We start from the raw sequence: 20,989 nt of genomic DNA, 5'->3' as shown, positions 1-20,989 counted from the left end.
GGAATTGAATCTAGTTTGAGTTACCATGTCAAGCAAAATATGAAGTTTTACAAAACTTGAATGTATATAATTTCAAATAAATTTTGAGTTGTATCTAAATGTGTACACTACAACATTAAGCATAAAGGCACAGATATTTAAATACCTTTATTTAGGAAAATGTGAATAGATAATAATAATAATTGCTAACATTTATTTTATACCAGGTGATGTTTCCTGAATTTTATGTTTCCAGAAAAATGGAGGTAGCTCCTGTTATTTTAACTTTAAAGAAAATGCAACTGAGGCATGAAGAGGTAAGTAACTGGTTTGCCCAAGGATATATAATCATGAAGTGGCAAAGCCTTAGACTTGGCATGATCTGAATGGCAGCCATTTTTTTTTTCACAAATTCAATGTTTGATCTATTTCATATATTCACTAAAAGGATTTACTATCAAATGATACTTTCTGATAAAACCTATGAAAACTGCAGATGAGTATTGCTCCAAAGCAAATACTTGAGGCTAGCATTACGTGTAGCAGGTAAAGCCATTGTCTTTAAATTTAGCAAAGATATGCCTTGTTAGATGAGTGTACTTTGTGTAATTCTTCTTGTCAGTGTATACACTTTAGAAATTGATTACAGGGGCCAGTGCTGTGGCACAGCATGTTAAAACCCCAACCTAGGGTGCCAGCATCCCATATGGATGCTGGTTTGAGTTCCAGTTGCTCCACTTCTGATCTGGCTCCTTGCTAATGCACCTGGGAAAGCATCAGAGGATGGCTCAAGTCCTTGGGCTCCTGCACCCGTGTGGGAGACCTGAGAAAAGCTCCTGGCTCCGGGCTTCAGATCAGCTCAGCTCCGGCTTTTGCAGCCAATTGGGAAGTGAACCAGCAGATTGAAGACTTTTCTCTCTGTCTCTACCTCTCTATATAACTCTGTCTTTCAAATAAATAAAAATAAATCTAGAAAAAAAGAAATTGATTACATCAGGCAACACATATGAACTTTTTTATAGAAAGATTGACCTTTAGAAAAATTTTAGACCTACAGAAAAAAAAATGTGGTACAAATGTGAACTTTTGAATAAAAATCTATTTTTCATGAAAGCATGGTGTTATAAAACAGAGAAATACCTCACTGAGAACCAAAAATAAATTGGACTATCTCATTCTGTGATTTGAAATCTAGGGACAAATGTCCTTTATTTTTCTTACAGAGAATGTAAATAGTGTTGTGATATCAAACTCATTCTAAGTTTAGGTACCCCATGGAAAGTTTGATCTAATGAAAACAAATCTGTTGGATCATTTACCTCATACATTCCACTACCATGAAAATAATATATCTGTCATGATACATCAAGAAGAAAACATATTTATGCCTAAAAATACAAATTCAACTATTACAAGCTGTTCAGCAAAATTTAAATTGTATGTTTTCAATATTCTAAAATGGAACATTTTTCTTTGCTTCTCAATAAAACTGTGATACACTTTAACATCTTCAGAATAAGAACTGAGAGTGTACAAGGCAAAATTTATTTATTTACTTATTTATTTTTTGCCAGACAGAGTTAGACAGTGAGAGAGACAGAGAGAAAGGTCTTCCTTCCATTGGTTCACCCACCAAATGGCCACCATGGCCTCCCGATCTCCCATGTGGGTGCAGGGCCCAAGCACTTGGGCCATCCTCCATTGCTCTCCTGGGCCACAGCAGAGAGATGGACTGGAAGAGGAGCAACCGGGACTAGAACCTGGGGTGCCAGCACTGCAGGTGGAGGATTAGCCTTGTGAGCCACGTACCCGGTGAAATATAGTTTAAAGAGAGAACTTATAACGTTCATTTTTAAAGTAACAAAAACATTTTTCACTTCTTGGTTTGCATTTTAAATTTGTACATATATATATATATATATATATATATATATATAGCCATCCTTACTGGTTATTGCAAATTACCACATCCCAAAAATAATTGCTTCTCAACATTTACAATTTGTTTCTTCACTTTAAAGAAAAATATTTGTGTCTCTTGAGTAAACAAGTAAATATAATGATTTGGCATCATTTTATAAAACTCAAATCTGTAAGAACTCAAAAACCACTGCAGAAATATTCTATAAGAATGTACTCATGCATATTGTTCTTACAATAGATTCACCCATGTCATAGGAGAGCAACTCCTTGCTCAACATTCAAAATGTTCACAGTCTTCGAAATATTCCTTTTAGCATAGTGACCACAGTTGGACACAAGAGAGTCTTTAAAATTAAAAGAAACAATTTGGGTATGCTGACTTTCCTAGTCTTCTTGTTTTCCTGGGACAGAGTATCTTTTTTGAATGTAGGCTGACAAGGATACAACCCCCACCACAAAGTAAAATGCCTAAACATTAGAGCACTGCTCCTGACCCCTGCTCACTTGTTCCTCTATGTGGGATTTATGAATGACTTGCATGAATGGAGAGATGAAAGAGGCAATGAGCTACCAACCCCCCTTTTCTTTATTTAGCACTTTTCTAGGATGCCTATGAGAACATGGGTTCTTGTCTGCCCTTTTTTATACTGTAAATTTAGCAAAAATCCTCTGCTCTGTAAGTGACTAGGTAAGGATGCAATGTAATGTACTAGGGCAATGGAAAGGAATTTTTGTTGCTAAGCACCAAGACCAACAACTCTGTGGGCTAGAAAGCTTACATTTTGACTTCTTTCCATGTCCAGCTTGAACCATTCAGAATTCAGAGAAAGTAGGAATGTAAGTTATGAACACACTTCACTGCCACAAATGTTATGATACTCATCAGTTTGTAATCAGGAATGACTTAAAATTTAACCAAAAATACCACAGTAAACTATGGCGGATTCATCAACACCTACACTTATAACTAACATCCACATTTATAATTGTATCTTTCTATGAAGGATCTGACAGGAATTATTATCTGGGATGGATAATTAACAACTCCTTTTACAATTTTTATAATGTACCAAAAAAGTGAACTTTGAATCCTTTGGGAATTGGATAACCTAAATATATTTGTATTTGATGAATACAGGCTGAGAACTTGTAATTACAATACCAACCATAATACCTACTAAAAAATTAAATACCTTGGAATAAATTGAAGAATTTGAAAGATCTTCACAATGAAAATTACAAAACATTAAAGGAAGAAATAGAAGAACACACACAAAAATGGAAAAATATTTCATGTTTGTGCACTGGAAAAAATAATATCATCAAAATGTTCATACTACCCAAAGCGATTTATAGATTCAATGAGACCCCAATCAAAACTCCAAGAACATTCTTCTAAGATCTAGAAAAAAGAATGCTTAAATTTGTGTAGAAACACAAGAGACCCCCAAATAACTAAAGCAACATTAAACAAGAAAAAGTTGGAAGTATCAGAAGACCAGATTTCAAGACATACTACAGGGCAGTTACAAACAAAACAGCCTGGGACTGGAACAGAAAAAGACATGTATACCAATGAAACAAAATATAAACCAAAAAAATTAATCCATGCAGCTACAACCAACTAGTCTTTGACAAATGAGCTAAAATCAATCCCTGGAGAAAGGACAGTCTCTTCAACAAATAGTGTTGGGAAAATTGGATCTCAACATGCAGACATATGAAACAAAACCTGTACTTACACCCATACAAAAATCAACTCACAACTGATCATGACTCTAAATCTATGGCCTGATATCAACAAATTACTAGAGGAAAATATTGGGAAAACTGCAAGACATTAGCATAGGAAAGACTTCTTGGAAAAGACCCCAGAAGCACAGGCAATGAAAGCAGAAAGAGACAAAAGGGATTACATCAAGCTTAGAAGATTTGTGCTGCAAAGGAAACACTAAGCAAAGTGAAGAGTGGTAGAAAATATTTGCAAACTATATAACTGATAAAGGGTTAATATCTTGAAGTAACACCTTGACAGTAGGGACTCCACACCATGAGACTCTGGTCTGAGACTATGATCTAAAACAGTTGAATAATAGCAGTCCACTACATCACACTTGGCAGAGCACAGAAACCCCATAGTATGATCGCTCAAGCTTGGAAGTGGATAGACTACACCTGGGTTAATGATAAAAATGTAATTTGTCTATGTCCTATGTATGATTAAAACCAATACCTAGATTAATGTCAACATTATAATTGGAATTGTTAAGATTGTAACTGGTATTGTCAATATTATAATTGATACTAGCTTATTGATACTAGATTATAATTGATACTAGTTTCACATAGGTTTTAGGTCAGTAACCAGTAACCAGTAACCACGTATTCCCCCCTATTCCTAGCAACCATGAATTCCCCTCCCAATTTTGTGGTTTTTGCCTTTATAAACCCTGTTGCTTTCGGCTTCAGGGTCGAGAGTTCTTTAGGGCATGAGCACACTCTCCACCACCTGCAATAAAGGACCACCAAATTTTATCAATCTGTGGAGCTCTTTTGTTCGCACTCACTCAGGTACAAACAGCAATCTGATGTTTATAAAGATCTTAAGAGACTCAACTTCAACAAAATAATGCAGTTAAGAAATGGGCAAAGGACATGCACAGAAAATTTTCAAAGGATGCAATCAATACAAATGGCCTACAGACAAATGAAAACATACTCAGCATCACTAACCATCAGGGAAATGCAAAGAAAACCATAAAGTTTCATCTCATCCCAGTTAGAATGTCTATCATCCAAAAATGAAAAAATAATAAATGCTGGTTAGGATGTTGGAGAAAAGGCACACTTATACGCTATTCATAGGAATGTAAAGTAGTACAACCATTATGGAAGACAGTAAGGATATTCCTCAGAAATCTGAAAATAGATCTACTATATGACCCAGCCATCCCACCCATGGGAATTTACCCAAACAAGATGAAATCAGGCTTTGAAAGAGTTACTTATAACCCCCATGTTTACTGCACCTCAATTGGCAATAATTAAGATAAGCAATCAAATCAGATTCCCATTAACTGATGTCTGGAAAAAGAAAATGAGTAGTATGGAATACTGCTCAGTCATAAAAAAGAATGAAACCCTGTCTTGCAATACATGAATGCAACTGGAAACCATTATGCTTATTGAAATGAGCAATTCAAGAAAGATAAATGTCATTTCTTCCCTGATAAGTTCTGATTAATATAGGATACAAGAGTAGATAAGAATGAAATGGACTTATGATTTGATTATTGTTTTAAGCCCTTGTGGATACTCTAGTCAAACTGTGGTTTTGGATTTTTTTTTATTTGTTGAATAGTATGGTTAGTGGTGCACTAAACCCAAGGTTCAAAAGAAAATTGTGAAATTATGTTTTTTTTGAATTTATGTTTTTGCAAAAATTATAGAGAAAAAGGAAAGGTGAATGGGGATTGATGGAGGGAGTGAGGGGACTATGGATATCTTCTTAGCATTGTATTTATAAAATACATGATATCTGTTCTCTTTATATTAATAAAAAAATTTTGGAGAGCCTAAAGGTAAACATCTCCTACGAGCTGATCTTCAACAGAAATGCTAAGAATATTCACTGCAGAAAGGACAGTCTTTTCAATGAATGGTGCTTTGAATATTGAATATTCACACATAGAAGATTTAAACTTTATCTCTCATCATATACAAAACTGAACTCAAAGGTGTTCATTTACCCTAGGCATTAAGATGTCAGTTAAGATGCTAGTGTCTCATATCAAAGTACCTAGTAGATACCCAGCTCTGACTCCTGACTCCAGTTTCCTGCTAATGCAGATACTGGGAGGGAGTAGGGATAACTCAAGTACTGGGTTCCTTCCACCATGCAGGAAAGCTGGGTTGAATTCCACACTATTGGCTTCTGTTTGGCCCAGTCCTGTCCTTTGTGGGCATTTGTGGAGTCAATCAACATGAGAGCTCTCTCTTTTTGTTTATCTGCTCTCAAATAAATAATTTTACACTCAATTCAAAATTATTTAAAGACTTAAATGTAAGACCTGAAACTACTGGAAAAAAAATGCTTCAGGACATTGGATTGAGTAAGTATTTGAAGGATACGACAACAAAGCACTAGAAGAAAAAAAGCAAAAATAGTCAAATGGACTTTTTTATTTATTTAACAGGTAGAGTTATAGACAGTGAGAGACAGAGACAAAGAGAAAGGTCTCCCTTCCATTGGTTCACTCCAGAAATGGCCACTATGGCTGGCGCTGTGCCGATGCAAAGCCAGGAGCAAGGTGCTTCCTTGTGGTCTCCCATATGGGTGCAGGGCCCAAGCACTTGGGCCATCCTCCACTGCCATTCTGGAATGCAGCAGAGAGCTGGACTGGAAGAGGAGCCACTGGGACTAGAACCCAGCGCCCATATGGAATGCCGGCACTGCAGCAAGTGAGCCATGGCACTGGCCCTGGAATTTTACCAAATTAAAAAACTTCTGCAAAGAAACAAAATAATCAACATAACAAAGAGACAATATGAAATTGGAGAAAATACTTAGAAAATATACACCTACTAAGGTGTATACACCCTTTAAGACATTTTAAAAGCTCAATGAAAAATGAACAGATTTTAAAATTGGCATTAGATCTAAATGCTCATTTGTCAAAGAAAGGCATACAAATGGCCAAGAAGTACATGAAAAATGTTCAGCATCACTAATTAACAGGGAAATACAAATCAAAACCACAATTAGACACCAAGTTACTCCAGTTAGAATGCTTATTATCAAAGACAAAACAGTGGCTGGCATTGTCACACAGCAGGTTAAGCCATGCTCTGTGACACTGGCATCCCATATGAGCACTAGTTCAACTCCACATCCCATCCAGCTCCCTGCTAATGTGTCTGGGGAAGCAGCAGAAGGTGACCCAAGTGCTTGGGCCCCTGTCATCCACATGGGAGACCCAGATGGAGTTCCAGGCTTCTGGCTTCAGTCTGGCACAGACCAGCCATTGTGGTCATTTGTAGAGTGAACCAGTGATGAAAGATCTGTCTCTGTCTCACTATGTGTCTCTCTCTTTGTAACTGTTCCTTTCAAATAAATAAATTAATCGTATAAAAAAGAAAAATACACACTTGAAGGAATTGTATGCAAATTTAACAAAAACTTGGAGAACTCAGTAACAGGAAAATAAATGCCTTCAAATTTAAATACTGCCAGAATACATAGAGACAACGTAAAATGCATAATAAAATAAACATATACGGGGCTGGCACCATGGCTCACTTGGTTAATCCTCCACTTGTAGTGCTGGCATCCCATATGGGCACAGGGTTCTAGTCCCAGTTGCTCCTCTTCCAGTCCAGCTCTCTGTTGTGGCCTGGGAGTGCAGTGGAGGATGGCCCAAGTGCTTGGGCTCTGCACCCACGTCAGAGACCAGGAGGAAGCACCTGGCTCCTGGCTTCGGATCAGCATAGTTCCAGCCATAGTGGCCATTGGGGGGTGCACCAATGGAAGGAAGACCTTTCTCTCTGTCCCTCTCTTTCTTTCTCATTGTCTAACTCTATCTGTCAAATAAATAAAAAAGCATATAAACCAATCTGAATATTAGAGAATTCTGAGAAAAAGAAATGTACTGTACATAAAGGAAGAGCACATTTAGACAGCAACAAGATGGATACACTGTGTATCAGGATGGTTACACTTAAAAACACACATTACAAATGCTTTCAGGATAGAGTAGCAGAACATCTCATTCATTCCTGGTGAGAATGCATCATGGGGCAGATGCTTTATCAGACATCTTGGCATGTTATTAGGAATCCAACACCGTGTCATACACCATACATGTTCTAATATATTTACAGAGCTGGTGTGAAAATGTATGGCTTGATAAAAACTGACATGAAAATATATATAGCAGCTTTATTCACAATGGCTAAAGCTCATAGAAAACCACATTGTTCCTCAACAGTTAACCACATAACCAAACCTTCAAAGTGCGTGGAGACCCTGGGAAGAGAACAGGAGATGAAGACACATGTGATGCTTAGGGTATAGGCATTTAGCATGGGGACACAAGAGAAAAGCCGAGGCTGAAGTCATAGGGGATCTAGAAGCCTAAGGAAGACAACAACTTCAAGCAAAGGGCAGAGAGGTATCTGAAGACTGCCATGAGCTGAAGTCACAGGCAATGAAGTCACTCTAGGGTAGCAGGATAATACTCCGGAGTAGAGATGCAGATAACTGATGGGAGATCACGGCTTCATGCAGTGGGGCTGGAGGACCTGACAGCTGGCTTGGGATGCAGGCACAGATGGACACTCAAGGAAAGATGTGATGGAGGGTCTGGCATTGTGGTGCAGTGGGTTACACCACTGCCTATAATGTTGGCATTCCATATGGGTGCTGGTTTGTATGCTGGCTGTTCCCGTTCAGATCCAGCTCCCTGCCAAAGACCTGGGAAAGCAGTAGAAGATGGCCTTACTGTTTTGTCCTCTGCCACCCACGTAGGAGACCCAGAAGAAGCTCCAAAGGCCTGGCTCCTGGCTTCAGATGGGCCCAACCCTGGCCATTGCAACCAATTGGGGAGTGAGCCAGAGGATGGAAGACCTTTCTGTCTCTCTATGCCTCTGTCTCTCCCTCTATGTGATAAGGAAATAACTTGAGATATTAAATTTCATGGGTTTTTTTTGGACAGAGTTAGGCAATGAGAGAGAGATAAAGATCTTCCTTCCATTGATTCACACCCGAAATGGTTACCACGGCCAGTGCATAGTGGCAATCCAAAGCCAGGAGCCAGGTGTTCCCTCCTGGTCTCCATGCAGGTGCAGGGTCCAAGTAGTTGAACCATCCTCCACTGCCTTCCCGGGCCACAGCAGAGAACTGGACTGGAAGTGGAGCAACCAGGACTAGAACCTAGTGTGCCAGTGCCACAGCCAGAGGATTAGCCTAGTGAGCCATGGCACTGGCCCTCTATATAATTTTCAAATAAATCTTTTTTAAAAAGAGGTGCTGGAGACACAGGGGATGGAGACTTATGAAGGCACATGGAATAAGACTGTGTCTAGGGAGGCCGTTCATGCATCAGAATTCTGCTTCTCCACTGTCTGTCATGATAAAGCCTCCATTGAGCAACCACCATCTAAAGATGCCACGTGACAGACTCCTTGTCTCTGAGGCTAATATGTGTCTGTAAAGCCTACTTTAGAAGTAAGAAGTACAGATAATCATAACAAAAATTTGTGACTGCCTCTGGAAGACTGAGGGACCAGGGGGTGTGGAAAAACACAAAATTGGGGCCAGTGCCGTGGCTCACTTGGTTAATCCTCCACATGTAGTGCCAGCATCCTATATGGGTACTGGGTTCTAGTCCTGGCTACTCCTCTTGCAGTCCAGCTCTCCGCTGTGGCCCAGGAAGGCAGTGGAAGATGGCCCAACTGCTTGGGCCCTGCACCCACATGGGAGGCCATGAGGAGGTACCTGGCAGCTGGATTTGGATCAGTGCTGCACACCGGCCGTAGCAGCCATTTGGGTGGTGAACCAATGGAAGGAAGACTTTTCTCTATATCTCTCTCTCACCGTCTAACTTTGCCAAAAAATAAAAATAAAAAACACAAAATTTAATATCTCAATTTATTTCCTATGAATTCTTTTTTTAAAAATTTTCACAGCAATGTCTTGCAATCACTTGGAAACAGGTAACAACATAGGGACCTAACATATAGACTGAAAGGATTGCAGACTCAAAACGCAAACCTGGTTATTCACATCGAATGCACCTTTGCTCTAGAGTGACACTGACTGCTGACTGTGAGTTTCCAGCAGTTCTTAGGATGCCAAGTCTTCTGAAAACACTTTGAAACCTGTCTTCCCAGACTGAGAACCCATGGATAACAGGACTGGAGAGAGCAGTGCTCTAAGACTAGCTCAGTATCTGCTTCCACCCTTGGCAGTGAAGTGTCAGGGTCACCCCACACTGAGGGGGAGTAGCTGCATTCTCTGTGCCCTCCAGCAGGCGTGTGTACCAGGGTTCACTCCCAGCCCTGGGGCCTCCAGAAACCCTGCAGCCAGCCTTCCTCCACAGCCATGTGGTGGGGTCGTGGGTGGGCTCCCACAGGGTGTACGGGGCACCTGGTGGCCCTTACCCCCCACCATTCCCTGACCTCTGGTCTGGTGCCCCCACCTCCGGGTTGGAAAAATCCCAGAATCAGTTGAGAGCCAGAGATAAGAAGGGAGGATTGGCACAGCACTGGCTGGGAGAGACCCAGAGGGGCCCAGTGGCACCCACGGGATTGGCCTCAAGGTCCCAGGGTGGCTGCAGCAGGGCCTGCACAGGTCACCCCTGCACTCTCCCCAGACCCAGCTATCTGGAGTTCGCAAGTACAGAGATCCTGCATCCTTCAGTGCTGGGAGCACACTTCCTCAGGGTCTCCCACAGCCAGAAGTTCACAAAGGGCCACCACTTCCTCCTGTGCATCCATTTCCTCACTCCTGAGTCAGCACCATCCATTTATGCTGAGTCATCATGAAATTTCTGCTGACTCATCATTACCACCTACCTGGTCCCCACATGTTCTCTTTAGAGACCTGAGCCCTGTCAAGGGGTCCTGAGAGATAGGGTGGTCCCCAGCAGCTCCATCCTGGTCTCTAGCAGGTATACATTGCCCCATCTGGGTCCCCAGGGCTCCATTCAGTCTCTAGGGCCTTCATACAGATCTGGTCTCCATCTGGGTCTCCAGGCCTCCAGCCAGGTCCCCAGGTCCTCCATCCAGGCACCGGGGCCTCCATCCAGGTCTCTAGGGCTCCATCCGGGTCTCTAGCAGGTGCACAGGGATCCATACAGTCTCTAGGAGCCTCATCTGGGTTTCCATGGCTCCATCTGGTTCTCCAGTGCTCCATCTGGGTCTCCAGAGCTCAATTTGGGTCCCCAGGGGCTCCATCCTGGTTTCCAGCAGGTGCATGGGGTCCTCAGGACCTCCATCCAGTCCCAGCAGGTGCAAGGGGCCCCTCCTTCCTTCCTTGCAACCTTGGGTTAGATTTAGGGGTAGAAGCATGACTCAGCTGGCCTGGTGCCATGACTCAGCAGGTTAGGTTTGATGTCAAGGTTAGGGTGGGGATGGGATTCGGGTTAGGGTTCATGTTTGAAGCATGACTCACCAAGTTTAGAAGCACGACTCAGGAGGTCTGGAAGCATGATTCGGCAATTTTAGAAGTGCAACTCACTGGCCTAAGAGTATGACTTGGCAGGTGTAGTTGTCTACCTTTGTGGGTAAGGATGCCTGGTAGGTAATGATGACTCAGCAGGTATAAAATGGTGACTCAGCAGAAGTTTCTCAATGACTCACCAGGTCTGGGATAATGAGGATTAAGTGGGTATGTATAATGATGGCTCACGAGGTGTGTGCTAGTGATGATTCAGCAGAATTTCCTGATGACTCAGCAGGAGTCTCAGCATGACTCATCCCTTCCTTCCTTCCCTCCCCTCTTTGCATTCATTTCTGGTCCACTTTCAATTTCCTAAACCCACTTCTGGTCATTCTAGACCCACTTCCAGTCCACTTCTGCATTCCCAGAGTCAATTCCAGTCAACTTCCCGATTCCTACAGTCACTAACTTCCAGCTAATTTATGTCACTTCGGGGTTCTCAGACTCACTTTAGTCTACTTCTGGGTTCCTAAGTCACTTCCAGTCCACTTCCGGCCATTGTATACCCATTTTCAGTCACTTTGGTTCTGTTTATACCCATTTTTGGGTACTTCTGGTGTACTTCCAGGTTCTTATAGTCACTTCCCAGAGGGTCTCTGTTGGTCCCTGGGGGTCTCTGTGGGTCCCAGTTGTCTCTGGGGTTCTCTCAGTGTCTTTCAGCATCTCTGGGGTTCTCTGAGAATCTCTGGGGGTCCCAGGGCTCTTGGCGGGGACACCTGTCCATCACCCAGTCACCCTTGTCCATCACTCAGAAACCTGTCCATCACTCAGAATAGACCTGTCACTCAGGAAAAACATTTTAATTCTCATACAAGTTTCTGTCAGGAAATTGGTCCTGGGTCTGAAAGACACCTTTTCTTACAGGGACTCCCTTGAGTTTTTGTAAGAGAAAATTTGTCAGGATCCAATATGGCTATAGCTCCTGTCAAAACAATTGCCAGAATCCAAGATGGCCACCACTGACATCAGAAAACACACTGCCACACTCCAACATGGCTGCCACTCCTGTCAGAAAAATTTGCCAGCCTGGCGGCAGCAGCCATTGGAGGGTGAACCAATGGCAAAGGAAGACCTTTCTCTCTGTCTCGCTCTCTCACTGCCCACTCTGCCTGTCAAAAAATTAAAAAAAAAATTCATTAAAATTCTTTTAAAATTAATTTAAAAAATAATTAAATAATTAGTGTGCATGAGTGGGATTGCCTAGCAACTTGCTTAAGCCAGAGGCCCTGAACGCACCTTTGAGGGATTGCCTAGCAACTGGGTTAAGCCCCGCAGCCCCGGGCAAGCCTGCACGGGGTTGCCTAGCAACGAGAGAAAGCCAGAGGCGTGGAGGATGCCTTCATGGAGTTGTCTAGCCATGTTCCCACAGTCTCTGCATTTTCCCCGGTTCTGGCCCAGGGGCCTTGGGGGTCCCCAGCTTTGGGGGGAGGGTTCCAGCTGGACTGGAAATGGAGCTCCTGGGGGCCCTGGGCACCTGCTGGGGACCTGGATGAAGCCCTGGGGACCCAGATGGAGGCCCGGTGCACTTGCTAGAGACCTGGATGCAACCCCTGGAGACCCAGTGGAGCCCTGGAGACCTGTATGGAGCCCCTAGATACCCAGATGGAGCCCCTGGAGACCTGGATGGAGCCCTAAAGACCTGGAAGGAGCTCCTGGGAGCCCCCGGCACCTGCTAGAGACCCAGATGGAGCCTCTAGAGACCCAGATGGAGCCCCTAGAGATATGGGTAGAGCCTTGGGGACCCAGATGGAGCCTTAGAGACCTGGATGAATCCCTGGAGACCCAGATGGAGCTCCTGCAGACTCGGATGGAGCCTTAAAGACCTGGATGGAGCTCCTGGGAGCCCCAGGCACTTGCTAGAGACCCAGATGGAGCCCTAGAGACCTGGATGGAGCTCCTTGGGGCCCAATGCACCTGTTAGAGATCTGGATGGAGCCCCTAGAGACCCAGATTGAGCCCCTAGAGATATGGGTAGAGCCTTGGGGACCCAGATGGAGCCTTAGAGACCTGGATGGATCCCTGGAGACCCAGATGGAGCCCCTAGAGACTCAGATGGAGCCCCTGTGCACTTGTTAGAGACCCAGATGCAGCCCCTGGAGACCCAGATGGAGCCCTAAAGACCCAGATGGGGCTCCTGGGAGCCCCAGACACCTGCTAGAGACTCAGATGGAGCCTCTAGAGATACGGATGGAGCCATGGGGACCCGGATGGAGCCCTGTGCACCTGTTAGAGAACTGGTTGTAGCCCCCCGAGACCCAGATGGAGCCCTAGAGACCTGGATGGAGCTCCTGGTGGGCCCATGCACCTGCTAGAGACCTGGATGGAGCCTTAGAGATCTGGATGGAGCCCCTGGAGATATGGATGGAGCCATGGGGACTTGGATAGAGCTCTGGAGACCCGGATGAAGCCCTAGAGACCCGTATGGAGCCCCTGGGGACCCATATGGAGCCTTTGAGACCCAGATGGAGACCTGTATGGAGCTTTAGAGACACCAATGCAGCCCCTGGTGCAGGCTTGGGGCCTGGAAATGGGCAGGGCTATGGTGATTGATAGTCCTGATCCCCAACCCCATGTTCCCACAAGGTGTGGGTGGTGGGGAAGATGGCTCTGGAGTAGGGGACCTAGGGGTTTCTGGGAGCCAGAAGTGAGGGCGTGGCTTCTCCCAGGGGATTCTGAGCCAGACATGGGGGCCCCAAGGGCCTCTGGGAGCCAGATGTGGGAGCATTCCAGAGAGACCACAGAATCCACAGTCGTGTGCAATCAGTTTATGACATCAATGAGAAAGAGAAACTGAGAGCGAGCTGGGGACAGAGGCTTATGGGACATTCCAGAACATTCTGGAACATTCTGAAAACATCCCAGAACATTCCAGAAGCTTCCAGCAGAGATTGCAAGTGAGGGGCAGGGAGACGTTGGCTTTTTACCTGTTGGGGATGAGAAAAAAATGTGGAGCAGTCTGGAAATGTCGCAGAATGCTCTGGAATGTTCCAGAATATTCCTGTTGCCTGAACATCTAGAACATTCTGGGATATTTCGGAAACACTCTAGAATGTTCCCCTGGGAAGGTGTGAGGACTGGCTGGCACCACACTGCTCACCTGGGCGTCAGCATCATCACTGGGGACAGGTGTCTGTCAGGGAGGAGAAATTGGCTGAGTCAGCACAGGATGGCCTGGTGGCTCCATGGAACGTTCTAGAGTTTTCTAGATTTTTCTGGAACCCCCTGGAATGTTCCACCCAGGCCACACCCACCAGTTCATTCCCCTCCACCCAGACCACACCTGATTCTCATCCATGTCAGCCATGCCCCCAGCTCACAGCCATGCCTCCACCCTGGCCACACCCCTGGCTCACTCATGACAGCCATGCCCATCCTGGCCATGAACCCTCCACACTGGCCACACCCCCAGCTCACCCATGCTGGCCACACACTCCATGTTCTCCCGGGGATCCCGTTCTCCTTCATTAACACCAAGAACTGTGCCAGGTGCTCATCGCTCAGCTCCTGGTCCTGGGCTGTGGGTGGCGCCAGCTGTATACACTTGCCCTGTCTAGTGGGCGCTGACTGTATACAGCCAGCCAGATGCACCTCAGGCAGCATGGGCTCCGTGCTGTGTACACCGAGGGTGCCTCTGTCTAGAGGGTGCCCACTAACTACCACTGGGTCTGCACCAACTGTATACAGTCACAGTCAGGATGGCTCCTTCTAGTGTGTGCTGACTGTATACAGTCAACCAAAATCACCCAGGATAGGATGGGGCTGGGATGGTTCTGTTCAGTAAGCACTGACTGTATACATTCAGCAAAACCTGCCCCAGATATCTAGTAGGTGCTGACTGTATGTGCTTGCCCCATCTAGTGGGTGCTGACTGTATACAGTCAGCCAAGCCCACCCCGGACAGGATGGGATCTACTTAGTATGCACTGACTGTATACAGCTGTCCGAGTCCCCCTCTAGGGTGTGCTGGGGTTGAGGATCTTGTATTTAGTAGGTGCTGCCTGAACACAGCCAGGGTCAGGCTCTCTCTCTAGTGTGTGCCAACAGTATACAGCTGGCCAAGCCCCTCTAGGATGCACCAGGGTCAAAGTTATTCTGCATAGTAGGCACTGACTGTATACGGTCACGGTCAGAATGTATCTCTCTCTAGTGGGTGCTAACTGAATACAGCAGGGTCAGGCTTTCAGGTTGCAATGTGTGTCTCTAGTAGGAGCCGACTGTATACACTCAGGATCCATGTATACAGTCAGGGTCAAGCTCTGGACTGGCTGCATACACTCAGGGTCTGTGTATACAGTCAGGGTCAGACTCTCTTTCTAGCAGGTGCTGGCTGTATCCACATGTGTGTGCAGGGGGCTCACCAGCAGTAAGGGTGACGCAGGTGGCAGTGCCATCGGTGCCCACATTCTGATTGAGAAAGAAGATGTGGCCATTCTCCTGCACCAGGAACTTGAAGTAGTTCTGGCCTTCAACTTCAGGGGGAGAGGTGGGCATTCAGGGTGTGCCAGGGCATGCTGGAACATGGTGGAATGTTTCAGGGCATTGTGGAGCATGCTGGGACATCCTGGGGCATGCTGGGAAGTTCCAGAAGCATTTTCTAGAACATTCTGGAACATTCTAGAACATTATGGAATTTTTCTGGAACACTCTGGATGCTTCCCTAGGGCCTGCTAGAGTCTACTGGGACTGTCTGTAACATTCCGGAATGTTCTGTAATATTCTGGGGGAGAGATTCTAGAACATTCCAGAACATCCTAGAATTGTTAGGAACAAAATTGGATAGATTCTGGAACATTCTAGAACATTGTGGAATTGTCTGGATGTGTTCTAGAACATCCTGGAATATTCTGGAACATTCCAGTTGCTCCCGTAGGGCCTGCTAGAGAGTCTATTGCAATCATCTGGAACATTCTGGAACATTCTAGGACATTATGGAACATTGCACAAATGATGCGAGTGATTGATACCTGGGCACAGGCCATGCCCACCACAAGGGCAAGAATGAGAGCCTTCATCATCGTCTTTTCGTCGTCTGGAACCGGCTGCTACCAGGCATCTCTTTATAGCCAAGGCTTGGGAGAAGTGGGCAGGGCTGAGGTTGTGCAAACATCCAGGTTGGCACTGGAATGGGATGAGGTCCCGGGGCATTCCAGAATGTTCCAGGAGCTTCCAGGAGCTTCCATTATGGATTCTCTGGGGCTAGGGATTTTCCAGAATTTTCTAGAATGTTTCAAGGACACTAGGCGAGTGTTTCTCAGGTCTTAGAATATTCTAGAATTTTATGGAGTTTTTTTTAGAACTTTCTAGAATGTTCTTAGAACTTTTTCTAGAATACCTGCTGAGTGTCTTCGGGGGTCATAGAATTTACTAAAACGTTCTAGAATACACTCAGAATTTTCAAGAATGCTCTCAGAAATTTTTCCAGAATGTTTCCAGAATGTTCTTGGAATTTTTCCTGAACACCAGGTAGGCATCATTGGGGTTTTAGAAATGTTCTAGAAACAATGGTGAATATTCTCAGAATTTTCTAGAATGTTCCCAGAACATGCAGTGAAAGTCTTTGGGGGTCCTGGAATTTTTTAGAATGTTCTCAGTATTTCTAGATTTTTGTAGAATGTCCTAGAACATTCCAGATTGCCCGGTGACCATCTTGGGGGGCCGAGGACCTCTTCTGATGGGCTGGAAATTACTACGGCCCCCAGAGATCAGCACAGGATGTCCTGGAGTGGCCACACCCCATTGACTCTCCTCCCATGTGTGCAGGTGCTTAGGCTATGTGCACTGTGTAAATGTCAGCCGGGCTGGGCACAGCACCAGGACACCCGCCGCACCTGGCTGGGGAATTTCCACTCAGACCTGCATCCCAGAATCCCCCTAGGATCACTAGGTGGCATTTTGGAACATTCTGGAACATCCTACAAAATCTCTAGGACATTCTGGGAAAATTCTAGAATATTCTAGAATGCTCCAGAAGATTCCAGAATCTGGATTTTTTTTTTCCAACTTTTCCCCTGCCAGGTGTCCAGGCATGGTCTTGTGAGCTCCGGGGAGGTCATTCTGGGTCTCTGTCTCTCAGTGAAAAAACTGGCTTGGAGCAGTTTTGCAGCATGAAATCCTTTAATCCCATTTCCTACTCCAATGACCCCAGGGTTCTGGCTGGCTCCAGCCAAAACAAACTGCCCAGGGGAACCACAGGAGTTTGTGGGGGGCCCCCTGAGAACAGGCAGTGCCGAATCTGGAAGATTCTATGGTGTTCTGGCTTGTACTCTCTTGTACAAAAGTGGTTAAAAGACATCCTCATACTTAAGAATGAGGTATGCCTCCTAAGTAGTGGTTTACCCTGCTGCACCACAATGCTCATCCTTGGCATTTTATCTGATGTTTCCCTGGCATTTGGACTTGATTACCTAAGTTCATTTGTTGGAGCCAGTGTTGTGATGCATTAGGATAATCTGTTGCCACTGATGCTGGCATCCCATATGGCCACTGTTTGTGTCTCAGCTGCTGTACTTCCCATCCAGCTCTCTGCCAATGCATCTGAGAAAGCAGCAGACAACCCAAGTTCTTGAGTCCCTGCCACCCATGAGGGAGACTTGGGTGGAGTTCCAGATCCTGGCTTTGATCTGACCCAGTCCCAGCCATTGTGAGTATTTGGTGGGTTGACCTGCAGATGGAAGATCTCTCTCTCCCCCTCCCTGTCTCTCCTTCTTTATAACTCCGTCTTCCAGATAAATAAATCCTTTTCACATATTTGTTTTTCAACATTTTTTTCTCCTTACTTGCTAGTATAGCATTCTCCCTTGGTGCTGCTGCTCTCTGTGGACTTGTCCTCCTCAGCCTCTGACTAGAGCACAGCCACCTCTCCAATGCTGACATCCTCTGACACATGTTTCACTCTTCTGTTCTCTCTAAACTGCAGACTCTTGGGCAACCTAAGTAACTCTCATGCATAAACTTGCATAGACACACACACTTGAGGACTACTTAGTCTTGGATTTCAGGTTGTAATTAACTTTAATTTTCAGAGGACTGGTGAAAAAACAAGTCTGGAAGCCAGGGTGCAGCCTTATGGTTCAGATGTCTGTGTCCCACATTGGAGTTTTTGGGTTTGATTCCCGGTTCCAGCCCCTGACTCCAACTTTCAGATAATGTAGACCCTGGTAGCTAGCAAGTGATGGTTCAGATGATTAGGTTCCCTGCTCCTGGGCCAGCCCTGACTGCTGTGGACATTTCAGCAGTGAACTAGAGGGTGAATACCACTTCTCTGTCTACTTGTTCATTTCTTTGCATCTCAAAGTAAAAAACAAAACAAGTATGTTTGCATGATCCATTAAAATAACTTCCTCAATGGAAAAAGTAGTGTCATTGTTATTTTTGGGGAAAAATAATGCTTCTTGGTTGTAAATGATATTTGAATAATGCATAAGTGTACATCAAACTTCCATTGTGGACAAGGAAGAGAAAGATGGAAGCAATAATTTTTACTTCTGGCTTTGGTACTTGTCATGTAACCTTGAAAAATTCATTTAAACTCATGGGGCCTGAGCGTCCTTAAAATTACAGGCTCATCTAGTTGAGGCAGGTGGTGTAAGGGGAGGTGGCAGGAAGCTGAGAGCTTTCCTTGTTTCTGTGCCAACAGAGCTAAGTGACATTAGCAAGTCATTTGACCCCTCTGGATCTTCCTCCCTTGTGAGATAAGATTGTCTTTGTAGTTAAAGGATTTATTCTACACAGTCCTATCTTATGGTAAGGTTCACATGACTGTGAAGTGTTTTATAAACTGGCAGTGCAATAATCAAGTTGGCACTGAAGATGAAATGCTAAACAGCATAGAACTTCTAAGGCTTGTAGTTCTATGAGGAGCTACACAGAAACATTCAAGTTCAGGGGCATTTTTAAATTTAAAAACAGAATCATTGAATCACTGTTCAGAATCAGTATAGTTGCTAAAATTCTTATTTATAATCACTGAGATTGGTAGTGTAATTACTGATAGCATACTCCTAGTGTTGTATATTTTAGTTTATACAATACTTAGACTATATAAAATATAGGTAGCATGGGAAGTGTGATACACAGCAGTCTTGTAGAATGGCAGATGTCCTAAACAGCACTCTGGCCTCAGAATCAGCCCTTAAGGCACTCAGATCTGGCTGAAGAGCCCATGAGAGTATTTTAGGTATGGAAAGCTGTGGGGAGCAACTCGGACTATACTGTTACTGGAATTAAGACTTATTCTATGCATCTGCTCTCCCACAATGTGGTGCTGGGAGAGGAGCATACAGCTTCTACCCAGCTGCCCCTTACCAACTTGATAAGCTGCAAGAGCCGCTCCTGATTGGAGGAGAGCGGCACGCTCGGCGTGTGAGTAGCAGAGCACGGATTGGTGGAGAGGACTATATAGGAGGACAGAGACGGCATGGTGGTGTGGGTTGGTTGGAGAGTGCGTTGGAGAGTTCGCAGGGAAGTTCGTTACTTCATTCTTTCTCACTTCTCTCTACTCATTCTTGCTTTGGGAGTTTGCTGTTTACTTATTCTTACTTTACTATAGAAAGGACTTGTAAAAAAAGGGAACAACAAGCGTCCAGTCCAGTGCGGCTCCTCCGTGTGCGGAGGAGCAGCAAATGGTGCCGTGACTCAGATAGGAAACCTAGGAGGGAAAAAACGGGAAGAAGTGGGAAATTACCGGAGAGAGAGACTAGCAAATAGCCTAGGGGAAGGCCGGACGGAAAGAGTGCCGGTGAAAAGCTAGTTAGAACCCCGGAAAAAAGCCGTGGGGGAAGAAAATTAGAAGCTAGGAAAGAGGTATTAACTGGGAACGTCTGGGAGACTCAGTCTTCCATTACGCCCACCGCTCCAACATGTCACAGACGGTACAGACAATGGAGTTCTTTGGCTACTCTTTGCCCACTGGCTACCTCTTCCTCCTGCTAGGCACCATTCTCTATTTCTCCCTAAAGATCATCCATTGTGGGCTGAATGTGGTTTCTCTCTCTTCCTACTCCCCACCTCCTCGCAGCTTTTCTTCTAAGCGAGGGAAACGAGGGGGCAGGAAAATTCATGCATTCGTAAGAGCAGTCGTGGAGACGTCCCCCTGGTTTCTACAGCAGTGGAGGCAGGTGGGACGGAAATTACGTGAGGCTGGGGAATCGATAGAAGTGCTGAAGCTGTGGCAACTCGTTGATCAGGTGCTTCAGGACCCCACGGAAGGGATCGAGTTGTTGCTTAATGAGGGGAGTGAATTGCAGGAAGAATTATGGCAGGGCAGCCAGGCGAGCAGCTATTGTAACAAACAGGTGAGAAGAAAATCAAAGAAGGATTTAGAGAGCCAGGAAGCTTACGTGGGGGAGAAGGAAGCTGAAGAGGGAACCTTGCCCCCGAGAGAGATGCCAAGAATATATCCTGGCCCTACAAGGCTGGCAAATTCAACCATAAAGGATGAATCACCACCCCGGTATCGCCCATTAGTACTACCAAAGTTTCCTCCTGTAAAGAAAAGCCCCTTTTTTCCACATGAGATTGAAGAAGAGTGGGAGGAGGAAAAAGGAGTGATGGAGGGAGTAGGTATGCAGGAGGAGATAGAAAGGCCGAGAACCGAAAGCAAGCAAAGGGGAGCTGTTTATAGAAAACCTGCTTGGGAGCAGTACCAGGAACCAGGCCAGGTGTTTCCTGTAATTCAGGATCAACAGGGAAACAGGGGTTGGACGCCTCTTGACCATAAATTACTTAAAGAGTTGCAACAATCAGTACAATTGTATGGGCCCCATGCAAGTTACACTCAGGCAATCCTTGATAACATTGGGCAGCAAGGCCTAATACCCGAGGATTGGAGAAACTTAGTAAAGGCGGTGTTGGGCGGGGGTGACTTCC

Source organism: Oryctolagus cuniculus, unplaced genomic scaffold (assembly GCF_964237555.1).
Source record: "Oryctolagus cuniculus unplaced genomic scaffold, mOryCun1.1 SCAFFOLD_171, whole genome shotgun sequence".
Classification (NCBI taxonomy): Eukaryota; Metazoa; Chordata; class Mammalia; order Lagomorpha; family Leporidae; genus Oryctolagus; species Oryctolagus cuniculus.
Note: the sequence above shows the minus strand (reverse complement) of the source record.